This window comes from Phyllobates terribilis, unplaced genomic scaffold (genome assembly GCF_046119375.1).
Source record: "Phyllobates terribilis strain yellow unplaced genomic scaffold, ASM4611937v1 Scaffold_22__1_contigs__length_20350403, whole genome shotgun sequence".
Taxonomy (NCBI): domain Eukaryota; kingdom Metazoa; phylum Chordata; class Amphibia; order Anura; family Dendrobatidae; genus Phyllobates; species Phyllobates terribilis.
Genome location: NW_027362782.1, coordinates 15446803 through 15465905, shown reverse-complemented (window position 1 = coordinate 15465905; position 19103 = coordinate 15446803).

The following is a 19103-nucleotide window of genomic DNA, read 5'->3' as shown; positions in this document are numbered from 1 at the left end:
TTCAGCAGAATTCCGAGAACAATGTAAGAGTTCTGAAGCATTTTTAAACTTCAGCAGAATTCCGAGAGCAATGGAAGAGTTCCAAAGCATTTTAAAAGTTCAGCAGAATTCCGAGAACAATTGAAGAGTTCCGAAGCATTTTTAAACGTCAGCGGAATGCCGAGAACAATGCAAGATTTCCGAAGCATTTTTATATGTCAGCGGAATTCCGAGAACAATGGAAGAGTACCAAAGCATTTTTAAATGTCAGCGGAATTCTGAGAACAATGAAAGAGTTCCAAAGCATTTTTAAACTTCAGCAGAATTCCGAGAACAATGGAAGAGTTTCGAAGCATTTTTAAACTTCAACGGAATTCCGAGAACAATGGAAGCGTTCCGAAGCATTTTTAAACGTCAGTGGAATTCCGAGAACAATGAAAGAGTTGCGAAGCATTATTAAACGTCAGCGGAATTCCGAGAACAATGGAAGAGTTCCGAAGCATTTTTAAACTTCAGCAGAATTCCGAGAACAATGGAAGAGTTTCGAAGCATTTTTAAACTTCAACGGAATTCCGAGAACAATGGTAGAGTTCCGAAGCATTTTTAAACGTCAGCAGAATTCCGAGAACAATGTAAGAGTTCTGAAGCATTTTTAAACTTCAGCAGAATTCCGAGAGCAATGGAAGAGTTCCAAAGCATTTTAAAAGTTCAACAGAATTCCGAGAACAATTGAAGAGTTCCGAAGCATTTTTAACCGTCAGCTGAATTCCGAGAACAATGAAAAAGTTGCGAAGCATTATTAAACGTCAGCGGAATTCCGAGAACAATGGAAGAGTTCTGAAGCATTTTTAAGCGTCAGCGGAATTTTGAAAACAATGGAAGATTTCCGAAGCATTTTTAAACGTCAGTGGAATTCTGAGAACAATGGAAGAGTTCCGAAGCATTTTTAAACTTCAGCAGAATTCCGAAAACAATGGAAGAGTTCTGAAGCATTTTTAAACTTCAGCAGAATTCCGAGAGCAATGGAAGAGTTCCAAAGCATTTTAAAAGTTCAGCAGAATTCCGAGAACAATTGAAGAGTTCCGAAGCATTTTTAAACGTCAGCGGAATGCCGAGAACAATGCAAGATTTCCGAAGCATTTTTATATGTCAGCGGAATTCCGAGAACAATGGAAGAGTACCGAAGCATTTTTAAACTTCAGCGGAATTCTGAGAACAATGGAAGAGTTCCGAAGCATTTTTAAACTTCAGCAGATTTCCGAGAATAATGGAAGAGTTCCAAAGCATTTTTAAACGTCAGCGGAATTCCGAGAACAATGGAAGAGTTCTGAAGCATTTTTAAACGTCAGCGGAATTTTGAAAACTATGGAAGATTTCCGAAGCATTTTTAAACGTCAGCGGAATTCTGAGAACAATGTAAGAGTTCTGAAGCATTTTTAAACTTCAGCAGAATTCCGAGAGCAATGGAAGAGTTCCGAAGCATTTTTAAACGTCAGCGGAATGCCGAGAACAATGCAAGATTTCCGAAGCATTTTTATATGTCAGCGGAATTCCGAGAACAAAGGAAGAGTACCGAAGCATTTTTAAACGTCAGCGGAATTCAGAGAACAATGGAAGAGTTCCGAAGCATTTTTAAACGTCAGCAGAATTCCGAGGACAATGTAAGAGTTCTGAAGCATTTTTAAACTTCAGCAGAATTCCGAGAGCAATGGAAGAGTTCCGAAGCATTTTTAAAATTCACACGAATTCCGAGAATAATGGAAGAGTTCAGATGAATTTTTAGACTTCAGCAGAATTCCTAGAACAATGGAAGAGGTCCGAAGCATTTTTAAACTTCAGCGGAATTCCGAGAACAATGGAAGAGTTCCGAAGCATTTTTAAACGTCAGCAGAATTCTGAGAACAATGGAAGAGTTCCGAAGCATTTTTAAACGTCAGCGGAATGCCGAGAACAATGCCAGATTTCCGAAGCATTTTTATATGTCAGTGGAATTCCGAGAACAATGGAAGAGTACCGAAGCATTTTTAAACGTCAGCGGAATTCTGAGAACAATGGAAGAGTTCCGAAGCATTTCTAAACTTCAGCAGAATTCCAAGAACAATGGAAGAGTTCCAAAGCATTTTTAAACGTCAGCGGAATTCCGAGAACAATGGAAGAGTTCTGAAGCATTTTTAAACGTCAGCGGAATTCTGAGAACAATGGAAGAGTTCCGAAGCATTTTTAAACGTCAGCGGAATGCCGAGAACAATGCAAGATTTCCGAAGCATTTTTATATGTCAGCGGAATTCCGAGAACAATGGAAGAGTACCGAAGCATTTTTAAACTTCAGCAGAATTCCGAGAACAATGTAAGAGTTCTGAAGCATTTTTAAACTTCAGCAGAATTCCGAGAGCTATGGAAGAGTTCCAAAGCATTTTAAAAGTTCAGCAGAATTCCGAGAACAATTGAAGAGTTCCGAAGCATTTTTAAACGTCAGCGGAATGCCGAGAACAATGCAAGATTTCCGAAGCATTTTTATATGTCAGCGGAATTCCGAGAACAATGGAAGAGTACCAAAGCATTTTTAAATGTCAGCGGATTTCTGAGAACAATGAAAGAGTTCCAAAGCATTTTTAAACTTCAGCAGAATTCCGAGAACAATGGAAGAGTTTCGAAGCATTTTTAAACTTCAACGGAATTCCGAGAACAATGGAAGCGTTCCGAAGCATTTTTAAACGTCAGTGGAATTCCGAGAACAATGAAAGAGTTGCGAAGCATTATTAAACGTCAGCGGAATTCCGAGAACAATGGAAGAGTTCCGAAGCATTTTTAAACTTCAGCAGAATTCCGAGAACAATGGAAGAGTTTCGAAGCATTTTTAAACTTCAACGGAATTCCGAGAACAATGGTAGAGTTCCGAAGCATTTTTAAACGTCAGCAGAATTCCGAGAACAATGTAAGAGTTCTGAAGCATTTTTAAACTTCAGCAGAATTCCGAGAACAATGGAAGAGTTCCGAAGCATTTTTAAACTTCAGCAGAATTCCGAGAACAATGGAAGAGTTTCGAAGCATTTTTAAACTTCAACGGAATTCCGAGAACAATGGTAGAGTTCCGAAGCATTTTTAAACGTCAGCAGAACTCCGAGAACAATGTAAGAGTTCTGAAGCATTTTTAAACTTCAGCAGAATTCCGAGAGCAATGGAAGAGTTCCAAAGCATTTTAAAAGTTCAACAGAATTCCGAGAACAATTGAAGAGTTCCGAAGCATTTTTAACCGTCAGCTGAATTCCGAGAACAATGAAAAAGTTGCGAAGCATTATTAAACGTCAGCGGAATTCCGAGAACAATGGAAGAGTTCTGAAGCATTTTTAAGCGTCAGCGGAATTTTGAAAACAATGGAAGATTTCCGAAGCATTTTTAAACGTCAGTGGAATTCTGAGAACAATGGAAGAGTTCCGAAGCATTTTTAAACTTCAGCAGAATTCCGAAAACAATGGAAGAGTTCTGAAGCATTTTTAAACTTCAGCAGAATTCCGAGAGCAATGGAAGAGTTCCAAAGCATTTTAAAAGTTCAGCAGAATTCCGAGAACAATTGAAGAGTTCCGAAGCATTTTTAAACGTCAGCGGAATGCCGAGAACAATGCAAGATTTCCGAAGCATTTTTATATGTCAGCGGAATTCCGAGAACAATGGAAGAGTACCGAAGCATTTTTAAACTTCAGCGGAATTCTGAGAACAATGGAAGAGTTCCGAAGCATTTTTAAACTTCAGCAGATTTCCGAGAATAATGGAAGAGTTCCAAAGCATTTTTAAACGTCAGCGGAATTCCGAGAACAATGGAAGAGTTCTGAAGCATTTTTAAACGTCAGCGGAATTTTGAAAACTATGGAAGATTTCCGAAGCATTTTTAAACGTCAGCGGAATTCTGAGAACAATGGAAGAGTTCCGAAGCATTTTTAAACGTCAGCGGAATGCCGAGAACAATGCAAGATTTCCGAAGCATTTTTATATGTCAGCGGAATTCCGAGAACAATGGAAGAGTACCGAAGCATTTTAAAACGTCAGCGGAATTCCGAGAACAATGGAAGAGTTCTGAAGCATTTTTAAACTTCAGCAGAATTCCCAGAACAATGGAAGAGTTTCGAAGCATTTTTAAACTTCAACGGAATTCCGAGAACAATGGAAGAGTTCCGAAGCATTTTTAAACGTTAGCGGAATTCCGAGTACAATGAAAGAGTTGCGAAGCATTATTAAACGTCAGCGGAATTCCGAGAACAATGGAAGAGTTCTGAAGCATATTTAAGCGTCAGCGGAATTTTGAAAACAATGGAAGATTTCTGAAGCATTTTTAAACGTTAGCGGAATTCTGAGAACAATGGAAGAGTTCCGAAGCATTTTTAAACTTCAGCAGAATTCCGAGAACAATGGAAGAGTACCGAAGCATTTTAAAACGTCAGCGGAATTCCGAGAACAATGGAAGAGTTCTGAAGCATTTTTAAACGTCAGCGGAATTTTGAAAACAATGGAAGATTTCCAAAGCATTTTTAAACGTCAGCGGAATTCTGAGAACAATGGAAGAGTTCCGTAGCATTTTTAAACTACAGCAGAATTCCGAGAACAATGGAAGAGTTCTGAAGCATTTTTAAACTTCAGCAGAATTCCGAGAGCAATGGAAGAGTTCCAAAGCATTTTAAAAGTTCGGCAGAATTCCGAGAACAATTTAAGAGTTCCGAAGCATTTTTAAACGTCAGCGGAATGCCGAGAACAATGCAAGATTTCCGAAGCATTTTTATATGTCAGCGGAATTCCGAGAACAAAGGAAGAGTACCGAAGCATTTTTAAACGTCAGCGGAATTCAGAGAACAATGGAAGAGTTCCGAAGCATTTTTAAACGTCAGCAGAATTCCGAGAACAATGTAAGAGTTCTGAAGCATTTTTAAACTTCAGCAGAATTCCGAGAGCAATGGAAGAGTTCCGAAGCATTTTTAAAATTCACACGAATTCCGAGAATAATGGAAGAGTTCAGATGAATTTTTAGACTTCAGCAGAATTCCTAGAACAATGGAAGAGGTCCGAAGCATTTTTAAACTTCAGCGGAATTCCGAGAACAATGGAAGAGTTCCGAAGCATTTTTAAACGTCAGCAGAATTCTGAGAACAATGGAAGAGTTCCGAAGCATTTTTAAACGTCAGCGGAATGCCGAGAACAATGCCAGATTTCCGAAGCATTTTTATATGTCAGTGGAATTCCGAGAACAATGGAAGAGTACCGAAGCATTTTTAAACGTCAGCGGAATTCTGAGAACAATGGAAGAGTTCCGAAGCATTTTTAAACTTCAGCAGAATTCCAAGAACAATGGAAGAGTTCCAAAGCATTTTTAAACGTCAGCGGAATTCCGAGAACAATGGAAGAGTTCTGAAGCATTTTTAAACGTCAGCGGAATTTTGAAAACTATGGAAGATTTCCGAAGCATTTTTAAACGTCAGCGGAATTCTGAGAACAATGGAAGAGTTCCGAAGCATTTTTAAACGTCAGCGGAATGCCGAGAACAATGCAAGATTTCCGAAGCATTTTTATATGTCAGCGGAATTCCGAGAACAATGGAAGAGTACCGAAGCATTTTAAAACGTCAGCGGAATTCCGAGAACAATGGAAGAGTTCTGAAGCATTTTTAAACTTCAGCAGAATTCCCAGAACAATGGAAGAGTTTCGAAGCATTTTTAAACTTCAACGGAATTCCGAGAACAATGGAAGAGTTCCGAAGCATTTTTAAACGTTAGCGGAATTCCGAGTACAATGAAAGAGTTGCGAAGCATTATTAAACGTCAGCAGAATTCCGAAAACAATGGAAGAGTTCTGAAGCATTTTTAAACTTCAGCAGAATTCCGAAAACAATGGAAGAGTTCTGAAGCATTTTTAAACTTCAGCAGAATTCCGAGAGCAATGGAAGAGTTCCAAAGCATTTTAAAAGTTCAGCAGAATTCCGAGAACAATTGAAGAGTTCCGAAGCATTTTTAAACGTCAGCGGAATGCCGAGAACAATGCAAGATTTCCGAAGCATTTTTATATGTCAGCGGAATTCCGAGAACAATGGAAGAGTACCGAAGCATTTTTAAACTTCAGCGGAATTCTGAGAACAATGGAAGAGTTCCGAAGCATTTTTAAACTTCAGCAGATTTCCGAGAATAATGGAAGAGTTCCAAAGCATTTTTAAACGTCAGCGGAATTCCGAGAACAATGGAAGAGTTCTGAAGCATTTTTAAACGTCAGCGGAATTTTGAAAACTATGGAAGATTTCCGAAGCATTTTTAAACGTCAGCGGAATTCTGAGAACAATGTAAGAGTTCTGAAGCATTTTTAAACTTCAGCAGAATTCCGAGAGCAATGGAAGAGTTCCGAAGCATTTTTAAACGTCAGCGGAATGCCGAGAACAATGCAAGATTTCCGAAGCATTTTTATATGTCAGCGGAATTCCGAGAACAAAGGAAGAGTACCGAAGCATTTTTAAACGTCAGCGGAATTCAGAGAACAATGGAAGAGTTCCGAAGCATTTTTAAACGTCAGCAGAATTCCGAGGACAATGTAAGAGTTCTGAAGCATTTTTAAACTTCAGCAGAATTCCGAGAGCAATGGAAGAGTTCCGAAGCATTTTTAAAATTCACACGAATTCCGAGAATAATGGAAGAGTTCAGATGAATTTTTAGACTTCAGCAGAATTCCTAGAACAATGGAAGAGGTCCGAAGCATTTTTAAACTTCAGCGGAATTCCGAGAACAATGGAAGAGTTCCGAAGCATTTTTAAACGTCAGCAGAATTCTGAGAACAATGGAAGAGTTCCGAAGCATTTTTAAACGTCAGCGGAATGCCGAGAACAATGCCAGATTTCCGAAGCATTTTTATATGTCAGTGGAATTCCGAGAACAATGGAAGAGTACCGAAGCATTTTTAAACGTCAGCGGAATTCTGAGAACAATGGAAGAGTTCCGAAGCATTTCTAAACTTCAGCAGAATTCCAAGAACAATGGAAGAGTTCCAAAGCATTTTTAAACGTCAGCGGAATTCCGAGAACAATGGAAGAGTTCTGAAGCATTTTTAAACGTCAGCGGAATTCTGAGAACAATGGAAGAGTTCCGAAGCATTTTTAAACGTCAGCGGAATGCCGAGAACAATGCAAGATTTCCGAAGCATTTTTATATGTCAGCGGAATTCCGAGAACAATGGAAGAGTACCGAAGCATTTTTAAACTTCAGCAGAATTCCGAGAACAATGTAAGAGTTCTGAAGCATTTTTAAACTTCAGCAGAATTCCGAGAGCTATGGAAGAGTTCCAAAGCATTTTAAAAGTTCAGCAGAATTCCGAGAACAATTGAAGAGTTCCGAAGCATTTTTAAACGTCAGCGGAATGCCGAGAACAATGCAAGATTTCCGAAGCATTTTTATATGTCAGCGGAATTCCGAGAACAATGGAAGAGTACCAAAGCATTTTTAAATGTCAGCGGATTTCTGAGAACAATGAAAGAGTTCCAAAGCATTTTTAAACTTCAGCAGAATTCCGAGAACAATGGAAGAGTTTCGAAGCATTTTTAAACTTCAACGGAATTCCGAGAACAATGGAAGCGTTCCGAAGCATTTTTAAACGTCAGTGGAATTCCGAGAACAATGAAAGAGTTGCGAAGCATTATTAAACGTCAGCGGAATTCCGAGAACAATGGAAGAGTTCCGAAGCATTTTTAAACTTCAGCAGAATTCCGAGAACAATGGAAGAGTTTCGAAGCATTTTTAAACTTCAACGGAATTCCGAGAACAATGGTAGAGTTCCGAAGCATTTTTAAACGTCAGCAGAATTCCGAGAACAATGTAAGAGTTCTGAAGCATTTTTAAACTTCAGCAGAATTCCGAGAACAATGGAAGAGTTCCGAAGCATTTTTAAACTTCAGCAGAATTCCGAGAACAATGGAAGAGTTTCGAAGCATTTTTAAACTTCAACGGAATTCCGAGAACAATGGTAGAGTTCCGAAGCATTTTTAAACGTCAGCAGAACTCCGAGAACAATGTAAGAGTTCTGAAGCATTTTTAAACTTCAGCAGAATTCCGAGAGCAATGGAAGAGTTCCAAAGCATTTTAAAAGTTCAACAGAATTCCGAGAACAATTGAAGAGTTCCGAAGCATTTTTAACCGTCAGCTGAATTCCGAGAACAATGAAAAAGTTGCGAAGCATTATTAAACGTCAGCGGAATTCCGAGAACAATGGAAGAGTTCTGAAGCATTTTTAAGCGTCAGCGGAATTTTGAAAACAATGGAAGATTTCCGAAGCATTTTTAAACGTCAGTGGAATTCTGAGAACAATGGAAGAGTTCCGAAGCATTTTTAAACTTCAGCAGAATTCCGAAAACAATGGAAGAGTTCTGAAGCATTTTTAAACTTCAGCAGAATTCCGAGAGCAATGGAAGAGTTCCAAAGCATTTTAAAAGTTCAGCAGAATTCCGAGAACAATTGAAGAGTTCCGAAGCATTTTTAAACGTCAGCGGAATGCCGAGAACAATGCAAGATTTCCGAAGCATTTTTATATGTCAGCGGAATTCCGAGAACAATGGAAGAGTACCGAAGCATTTTTAAACTTCAGCGGAATTCTGAGAACAATGGAAGAGTTCCGAAGCATTTTTAAACTTCAGCAGATTTCCGAGAATAATGGAAGAGTTCCAAAGCATTTTTAAACGTCAGCGGAATTCCGAGAACAATGGAAGAGTTCTGAAGCATTTTTAAACGTCAGCGGAATTTTGAAAACTATGGAAGATTTCCGAAGCATTTTTAAACGTCAGCGGAATTCTGAGAACAATGGAAGAGTTCCGAAGCATTTTTAAACGTCAGCGGAATGCCGAGAACAATGCAAGATTTCCGAAGCATTTTTATATGTCAGCGGAATTCCGAGAACAATGGAAGAGTACCGAAGCATTTTAAAACGTCAGCGGAATTCCGAGAACAATGGAAGAGTTCTGAAGCATTTTTAAACTTCAGCAGAATTCCCAGAACAATGGAAGAGTTTCGAAGCATTTTTAAACTTCAATGGAATTCCGAGAACAATGGAAGAGTTCCGAAGCATTTTTAAACGTTAGCGGAATTCCGAGTACAATGAAAGAGTTGCGAAGCATTATTAAACGTCAGCGGAATTCCGAGAACAATGGAAGAGTTCTGAAGCATATTTAAGCGTCAGCGGAATTTTGAAAACAATGGAAGATTTCTGAAGCATTTTTAAACGTTAGCGGAATTCTGAGAACAATGGAAGAGTTCCGAAGCATTTTTAAACTTCAGCAGAATTCCGAGAACAATGGAAGAGTACCGAAGCATTTTAAAACGTCAGCGGAATTCCGAGAACAATGGAAGAGTTCTGAAGCATTTTTAAACGTCAGCGGAATTTTGAAAACAATGGAAGATTTCCAAAGCATTTTTAAACGTCAGCGGAATTCTGAGAACAATGGAAGAGTTCCGTAGCATTTTTAAACTACAGCAGAATTCCGAGAACAATGGAAGAGTTCTGAAGCATTTTTAAACTTCAGCAGAATTCCGAGAGCAATGGAAGAGTTCCAAAGCATTTTAAAAGTTCGGCAGAATTCCGAGAACAATTTAAGAGTTCCGAAGCATTTTTAAACGTCAGCGGAATGCCGAGAACAATGCAAGATTTCCGAAGCATTTTTATATGTCAGCGGAATTCCGAGAACAAAGGAAGAGTACCGAAGCATTTTTAAACGTCAGCGGAATTCAGAGAACAATGGAAGAGTTCCGAAGCATTTTTAAACGTCAGCAGAATTCCGAGAACAATGTAAGAGTTCTGAAGCATTTTTAAACTTCAGCAGAATTCCGAGAGCAATGGAAGAGTTCCGAAGCATTTTTAAAATTCACACGAATTCCGAGAATAATGGAAGAGTTCAGATGAATTTTTAGACTTCAGCAGAATTCCTAGAACAATGGAAGAGGTCCGAAGCATTTTTAAACTTCAGCGGAATTCCGAGAACAATGGAAGAGTTCCGAAGCATTTTTAAACGTCAGCAGAATTCTGAGAACAATGGAAGAGTTCCGAAGCATTTTTAAACGTCAGCGGAATGCCGAGAACAATGCCAGATTTCCGAAGCATTTTTATATGTCAGTGGAATTCCGAGAACAATGGAAGAGTACCGAAGCATTTTTAAACGTCAGCGGAATTCTGAGAACAATGGAAGAGTTCCGAAGCATTTTTAAACTTCAGCAGAATTCCAAGAACAATGGAAGAGTTCCAAAGCATTTTTAAACGTCAGCGGAATTCCGAGAACAATGGAAGAGTTCTGAAGCATTTTTAAACGTCAGCGGAATTTTGAAAACTATGGAAGATTTCCGAAGCATTTTTAAACGTCAGCGGAATTCTGAGAACAATGGAAGAGTTCCGAAGCATTTTTAAACGTCAGCGGAATGCCGAGAACAATGCAAGATTTCCGAAGCATTTTTATATGTCAGCGGAATTCCGAGAACAATGGAAGAGTACCGAAGCATTTTAAAACGTCAGCGGAATTCCGAGAACAATGGAAGAGTTCTGAAGCATTTTTAAACTTCAGCAGAATTCCCAGAACAATGGAAGAGTTTCGAAGCATTTTTAAACTTCAACGGAATTCCGAGAACAATGGAAGAGTTCCGAAGCATTTTTAAACGTTAGCGGAATTCCGAGTACAATGAAAGAGTTGCGAAGCATTATTAAACGTCAGCGGAATTCCGAGAACAATGGAAGAGTTCTGAAGCATATTTAAGCGTCAGCGGAATTTTGAAAACAATGGAAGATTTCTGAAGCATTTTTAAACGTTAGCGGAATTCTGAGAACAATGGAAGAGTTCCGAAGCATTTTTAAACTTCAGCAGAATTCCGAGAACAATGGAAGAGTACCGAAGCATTTTAAAACGTCAGCGGAATTCCGAGAACAATGGAAGAGTTCTGAAGCATTTTTAAACGTCAGCGGAATTTTGAAAACAATGGAAGATTTCCAAAGCATTTTTAAACGTCAGCGGAATTCTGAGAACAATGGAAGAGTTCCGTAGCATTTTTAAACTACAGCAGAATTCCGAGAACAATGGAAGAGTTCTGAAGCATTTTTAAACTTCAGCAGAATTCCGAGAGCAATGGAAGAGTTCCAAAGCATTTTAAAAGTTCGGCAGAATTCCGAGAACAATTTAAGAGTTCCGAAGCATTTTTAAACGTCAGCGGAATGCCGAGAACAATGCAAGATTTCCGAAGCATTTTTATATGTCAGCGGAATTCCGAGAACAAAGGAAGAGTACCGAAGCATTTTTAAACGTCAGCGGAATTCAGAGAACAATGGAAGAGTTCCGAAGCATTTTTAAACGTCAGCAGAATTCCGAGAACAATGTAAGAGTTCTGAAGCATTTTTAAACTTCAGCAGAATTCCGAGAGCAATGGAAGAGTTCCGAAGCATTTTTAAAATTCACACGAATTCCGAGAATAATGGAAGAGTTCAGATGAATTTTTAGACTTCAGCAGAATTCCTAGAACAATGGAAGAGGTCCGAAGCATTTTTAAACTTCAGCGGAATTCCGAGAACAATGGAAGAGTTCCGAAGCATTTTTAAACGTCAGCAGAATTCTGAGAACAATGGAAGAGTTCCGAAGCATTTTTAAACGTCAGCGGAATGCCGAGAACAATGCCAGATTTCCGAAGCATTTTTATATGTCAGTGGAATTCCGAGAACAATGGAAGAGTACCGAAGCATTTTTAAACGTCAGCGGAATTCTGAGAACAATGGAAGAGTTCCGAAGCATTTTTAAACTTCAGCAGAATTCCAAGAACAATGGAAGAGTTCCAAAGCATTTTTAAACGTCAGCGGAATTCCGAGAACAATGGAAGAGTTCTGAAGCATTTTTAAACGTCAGCGGAATTTTGAAAACAATGGAAGATTTCCGAAGCATTTTTAAACGTCAGCGGAATTCTGAGAACAATGGAAGAGTTCCGAAGCATTTTTAAACGTCAGCGGAATGCCGAGAACAATGCAAGATTTCCGAAGCATTTTTATATGTCAGCGGAATTCCGAGAACAATGTAAGAGTTCTGAAGCATTTTTAAACTTCAGCAGAATTCCGAGAACAATGGAAGAGTTCCGAAGCATTTTTAAACTTCAGCAGAATTCCGAGAACAATGGAAGAGTTTCGAAGCATTTTTAAACTTCAACGGAATTCCGAGAACAATGGTAGAGTTCCGAAGCATTTTTAAACGTCAGCAGAATTCCGAGAACAATGTAAGAGTTCTGAAGCATTTTTAAACTTCAGCAGAATTCCGAGAGCAATGGAAGAGTTCCAAAGCATTTTAAAAGTTCAACAGAATTCCGAGAACAATTGAAGAGTTCCGAAGCATTTTTAACCGTCAGCTGAATTCCGAGAACAATGAAAAAGTTGCGAAGCATTATTAAACGTCAGCGGAATTCCGAGAACAATGGAAGAGTTCTGAAGCATTTTTAAGCGTCAGCGGAATTTTGAAAACAATGGAAGATTTCCGAAGCATTTTTAAATGTCAGTGGAATTCTGAGAACAATGGAAGAGTTCCGAAGCATTTTTAAACTTCAGCAGAATTCCGAAAACAATGGAAGAGTTCTGAAGCATTTTTAAACTTCAGCAGAATTCCGAGAGCAATGGAAGAGTTCCAAAGCATTTTAAAAGTTCAGCAGAATTCCGAGAACAATTGAAGAGTTCCGAAGCATTTTTAAACGTCAGCGGAATGCCGAGAACAATGCAAGATTTCCGAAGCATTTTTATATGTCAGCGGAATTCCGAGAACAATGGAAGAGTACCGAAGCATTTTTAAACTTCAGCGGAATTCTGAGAACAATGGAAGAGTTCCGAAGCATTTTTAAACTTCAGCAGATTTCCGAGAATAATGGAAGAGTTCCAAAGCATTTTTAAACGTCAGCGGAATTCCGAGAACAATGGAAGAGTTCTGAAGCATTTTTAAACGTCAGCGGAATTTTGAAAACTATGGAAGATTTCCGAAGCATTTTTAAACGTCAGCGGAATTCTGAGAACAATGGAAGAGTTCCGAAGCATTTTTAAACGTCAGCGGAATGCCGAGAACAATGCAAGATTTCCGAAGCATTTTTATATGTCAGCGGAATTCCGAGAACAATGGAAGAGTACCGAAGCATTTTAAAACGTCAGCGGAATTCCGAGAACAATGGAAGAGTTCTGAAGCATTTTTAAACTTCAGCAGAATTCCCAGAACAATGGAAGAGTTTCGAAGCATTTTTAAACTTCAACGGAATTCCGAGAACAATGGAAGAGTTCCGAAGCATTTTTAAACGTTAGCGGAATTCCGAGTACAATGAAAGAGTTGCGAAGCATTATTAAACGTCAGCGGAATTCCGAGAACAATGGAAGAGTTCTGAAGCATATTTAAGCGTCAGCGGAATTTTGAAAACAATGGAAGATTTCTGAAGCATTTTTAAACGTTAGCGGAATTCTGAGAACAATGGAAGAGTTCCGAAGCATTTTTAAACTTCAGCAGAATTCCGAGAACAATGGAAGAGTACCGAAGCATTTTAAAACGTCAGCGGAATTCCGAGAACAATGGAAGAGTTCTGAAGCATTTTTAAACGTCAGCGGAATTTTGAAAACAATGGAAGATTTCCAAAGCATTTTTAAACGTCAGCGGAATTCTGAGAACAATGGAAGAGTTCCGTAGCATTTTTAAACTACAGCAGAATTCCGAGAACAATGGAAGAGTTCTGAAGCATTTTTAAACTTCAGCAGAATTCCGAGAGCAATGGAAGAGTTCCAAAGCATTTTAAAAGTTCGGCAGAATTCCGAGAACAATTTAAGAGTTCCGAAGCATTTTTAAACGTCAGCGGAATGCCGAGAACAATGCAAGATTTCCGAAGCATTTTTATATGTCAGCGGAATTCCGAGAACAAAGGAAGAGTACCGAAGCATTTTTAAACGTCAGCGGAATTCAGAGAACAATGGAAGAGTTCCGAAGCATTTTTAAACGTCAGCAGAATTCCGAGAACAATGTAAGAGTTCTGAAGCATTTTTAAACTTCAGCAGAATTCCGAGAGCAATGGAAGAGTTCCGAAGCATTTTTAAAATTCACACGAATTCCGAGAATAATGGAAGAGTTCAGATGAATTTTTAGACTTCAGCAGAATTCCTAGAACAATGGAAGAGGTCCGAAGCATTTTTAAACTTCAGCGGAATTCCGAGAACAATGGAAGAGTTCCGAAGCATTTTTAAACGTCAGCAGAATTCTGAGAACAATGGAAGAGTTCCGAAGCATTTTTAAACGTCAGCGGAATGCCGAGAACAATGCCAGATTTCCGAAGCATTTTTATATGTCAGTGGAATTCCGAGAACAATGGAAGAGTACCGAAGCATTTTTAAACGTCAGCGGAATTCTGAGAACAATGGAAGAGTTCCGAAGCATTTTAAAAGTTCAGCAGAATTCCGAGAACAATTGAAGAGTTCCGAAGCATTTTTAAACGTCAGCGGAATGCCGAGAACAATGCAAGATTTCCGAAGCATTTTTATATGTCAGCGGAATTCCGAGAACAATGGAAGAGTACCGAAGCATTTTTAAACTTCAGCGGAATTCTGAGAACAATGGAAGAGTTCCGAAGCATTTTTAAACTTCAGCAGATTTCCGAGAATAATGGAAGAGTTCCAAAGCATTTTTAAACGTCAGCGGAATTCCGAGAACAATGGAAGAGTTCTGAAGCATTTTTAAACGTCAGCGGAATTTTGAAAACTATGGAAGATTTCCGAAGCATTTTTAAACGTCAGCGGAATTCTGAGAACAATGGAAGAGTTCCGAAGCATTTTTAAACGTCAGCGGAATGCCGAGAACAATGCAAGATTTCCGAAGCATTTTTATATGTCAGCGGAATTCCGAGAACAATGGAAGAGTACCGAAGCATTTTAAAACGTCAGCGGAATTCCGAGAACAATGGAAGAGTTCTGAAGCATTTTTAAACTTCAGCAGAATTCCCAGAACAATGGAAGAGTTTCGAAGCATTTTTAAACTTCAACGGAATTCCGAGAACAATGGAAGAGTTCCGAAGCATTTTTAAACGTTAGCGGAATTCCGAGTACAATGAAAGAGTTGCGAAGCATTATTAAACGTCAGCGGAATTCCGAGAACAATGGAAGAGTTCTGAAGCATATTTAAGCGTCAGCGGAATTTTGAAAACAATGGAAGATTTCTGAAGCATTTTTAAACGTTAGCGGAATTCTGAGAACAATGGAAGAGTTCCGAAGCATTTTTAAACTTCAGCAGAATTCCGAGAACAATGGAAGAGTACCGAAGCATTTTAAAACGTCAGCGGAATTCCGAGAACAATGGAAGAGTTCTGAAGCATTTTTAAACGTCAGCGGAATTTTGAAAACAATGGAAGATTTCCAAAGCATTTTTAAACGTCAGCGGAATTCTGAGAACAATGGAAGAGTTCCGTAGCATTTTTAAACTACAGCAGAATTCCGAGAACAATGGAAGAGTTCTGAAGCATTTTTAAACTTCAGCAGAATTCCGAGAGCAATGGAAGAGTTCCAAAGCATTTTAAAAGTTCGGCAGAATTCCGAGAACAATTTAAGAGTTCCGAAGCATTTTTAAACGTCAGCGGAATGCCGAGAACAATGCAAGATTTCCGAAGCATTTTTATATGTCAGCGGAATTCCGAGAACAAAGGAAGAGTACCGAAGCATTTTTAAACGTCAGCGGAATTCAGAGAACAATGGAAGAGTTCCGAAGCATTTTTAAACGTCAGCAGAATTCCGAGAACAATGTAAGAGTTCTGAAGCATTTTTAAACTTCAGCAGAATTCCGAGAGCAATGGAAGAGTTCCGAAGCATTTTTAAAATTCACACGAATTCCGAGAATAATGGAAGAGTTCAGATGAATTTTTAGACTTCAGCAGAATTCCTAGAACAATGGAAGAGGTCCGAAGCATTTTTAAACTTCAGCGGAATTCCGAGAACAATGGAAGAGTTCCGAAGCATTTTTAAACGTCAGCAGAATTCTGAGAACAATGGAAGAGTTCCGAAGCATTTTTAAACGTCAGCGGAATGCCGAGAACAATGCCAGATTTCCGAAGCATTTTTATATGTCAGTGGAATTCCGAGAACAATGGAAGAGTACCGAAGCATTTTTAAACGTCAGCGGAATTCTGAGAACAATGGAAGAGTTCCGAAGCATTTTTAAACTTCAGCAGAATTCCAAGAACAATGGAAGAGTTCCAAAGCATTTTTAAACGTCAGCGGAATTCCGAGAACAATGGAAGAGTTCTGAAGCATTTTTAAACGTCAGCGGAATTTTGAAAACTATGGAAGATTTCCGAAGCATTTTTAAACGTCAGCGGAATTCTGAGAACAATGGAAGAGTTCCGAAGCATTTTTAAACGTCAGCGGAATGCCGAGAACAATGCAAGATTTCCGAAGCATTTTTATATGTCAGCGGAATTCCGAGAACAATGGAAGAGTACCGAAGCATTTTAAAACGTCAGCGGAATTCCGAGAACAATGGAAGAGTTCTGAAGCATTTTTAAACTTCAGCAGAATTCCCAGAACAATGGAAGAGTTTCGAAGCATTTTTAAACTTCAACGGAATTCCGAGAACAATGGAAGAGTTCCGAAGCATTTTTAAACGTTAGCGGAATTCCGAGTACAATGAAAGAGTTGCGAAGCATTATTAAACGTCAGCGGAATTCCGAGAACAATGGAAGAGTTCTGAAGCATATTTAAGCGTCAGCGGAATTTTGAAAACAATGGAAGATTTCTGAAGCATTTTTAAACGTTAGCGGAATTCTGAGAACAATGGAAGAGTTCCGAAGCATTTTTAAACTTCAGCAGAATTCCGAGAACAATGGAAGAGTACCGAAGCATTTTAAAACGTCAGCGGAATTCCGAGAACAATGGAAGAGTTCTGAAGCATTTTTAAACGTCAGCGGAATTTTGAAAACAATGGAAGATTTCCAAAGCATTTTTAAACGTCAGCGGAATTCTGAGAACAATGGAAGAGTTCCGTAGCATTTTTAAACTACAGCAGAATTCCGAGAACAATGGAAGAGTTCTGAAGCATTTTTAAACTTCAGCAGAATTCCGAGAGCAATGGAAGAGTTCCAAAGCATTTTAAAAGTTCGGCAGAATTCCGAGAACAATTTAAGAGTTCCGAAGCATTTTTAAACGTCAGCGGAATGCCGAGAACAATGCAAGATTTCCGAAGCATTTTTATATGTCAGCGGAATTCCGAGAACAAAGGAAGAGTACCGAAGCATTTTTAAACGTCAGCGGAATTCAGAGAACAATGGAAGAGTTCCGAAGCATTTTTAAACGTCAGCAGAATTCCGAGAACAATGTAAGAGTTCTGAAGCATTTTTAAACTTCAGCAGAATTCCGAGAGCAATGGAAGAGTTCCGAAGCATTTTTAAAATTCACACGAATTCCGAGAATAATGGAAGAGTTCAGATGAATTTTTAGACTTCAGCAGAATTCCTAGAACAATGGAAGAGGTCCGAAGCATTTTTAAACTTCAGCGGAATTCCGAGAACAATGGAAGAGTTCCGAAGCATTTTTAAACGTCAGCAGAATTCTGAGAACAATGGAAGAGTTCCGAAGCATTTTTAAACGTCAGCGGAATGCCGAGAACAATGCCAGATTTCCGAAGCATTTTTATATGTCAGTGGAATTCCGAGAACAATGGAAGAGTACCGAAGCATTTTTAAACGTCAGCGGAATTCTGAGAACAATGGAAGAGTTCCGAAGCATTTTTAAACTTCAGCAGAATTCCAAGAACAATGGAAGAGTTCCAAAGCATTTTTAAACGTCAGCGGAATTCCGAGAACAATGGAAGAGTTCTGAAGCATTTTTAAACGTCAGCGGAATTTTGAAAACAATGGAAGATTTCCGAAGCATTTTTAAACGTCAGCGGAATTCTGAGAACAATGGAAGAGTTCCGAAGCATTTTTAAACGTCAGCGGAATGCCGAGAACAATGCAAGATTTCCGAAGCATTTTTATATGTCAGCGGAATTCCGAGAACAATGTAAGAGTTCTGAAGCATTTTTAAACTTCAGCAGAATTCCGAGAACAATGGAAGAGTTCCGAAGCATTTTTAAACTTCAGCAGAATTCCGAGAACAATGGAAGAGTTTCGAAGCATTTTTAAACTTCAACGGAATTCCGAGAACAATGGTAGAGTTCCGAAGCATTTTTAAACGTCAGCAGAATTCCGAGAACAATGTAAGAGTTCTGAAGCATTTTTAAACTTCAGCAGAATTCCGAGAGCAATGGAAGAGTTCCAAAGCATTTTAAAAGTTCAACAGAATTCCGAGAACAATTGAAGAGTTCCGAAGCATTTTTAACCGTCAGCTGAATTCCGAGAACAATGAAAAAGTTGCGAAGCATTATTAAACGTCAGCGGAATTCCGAGAACAATGGAAGAGTTCTGAAGCATTTTTAAGCGTCAGCGGAATTTTGAAAACAATGGAAGATTTCCGAAGCATTTTTAAATGTCAGTGGAATTCTGAGAACAATGGAAGAGTTCCGAAGCATTTTTAAACTTCAGCAGAATTCCGAAAACAATGGAAGAGTTCTGAAGCATCTTTAAACTTCAGCAGAATTCCGAGAGCAATGGAAGAGTTCCAAAGCATTTTAAAAGTTCAGCAGAATTCCGAGAACAATTGAAGAGTTCCGAAGCATTTTTAAACGTCAGCGGAATGCCGAGAACAATGCAAGATTTCCGAAGCATTTTTATATGTCAGCGGAATTCCGAGAACAATGGAAGAGTACCGAAGCATTTTTAAACTTCAGCGGAATTCTGAGAACAATGGAAGAGTTCCGAAGCATTTTTAAACTTCAGCAGATTTCCGAGAATAATGGAAGAGTTCCAAAGCATTTTTAAACGTCAGCGGAATTCCGAGAACAATGGAAGAGTTCTGAAGCATTTTTAAACGTCAGCGGAATTTTGAAAACTATGGAAGATTTCCGAAGCATTTTTAAACGTCAGCGGAATTCTGAGAACAATGGAAGAGTTCCGAAGCATTTTTAAACGTCAGCGGAATGCCGAGAACAATGCAAGATTTCCGAAGCATTTTTATATGTCAGCGGAATTCCGAGAACAATGGAAGAGTACCGAAGCATT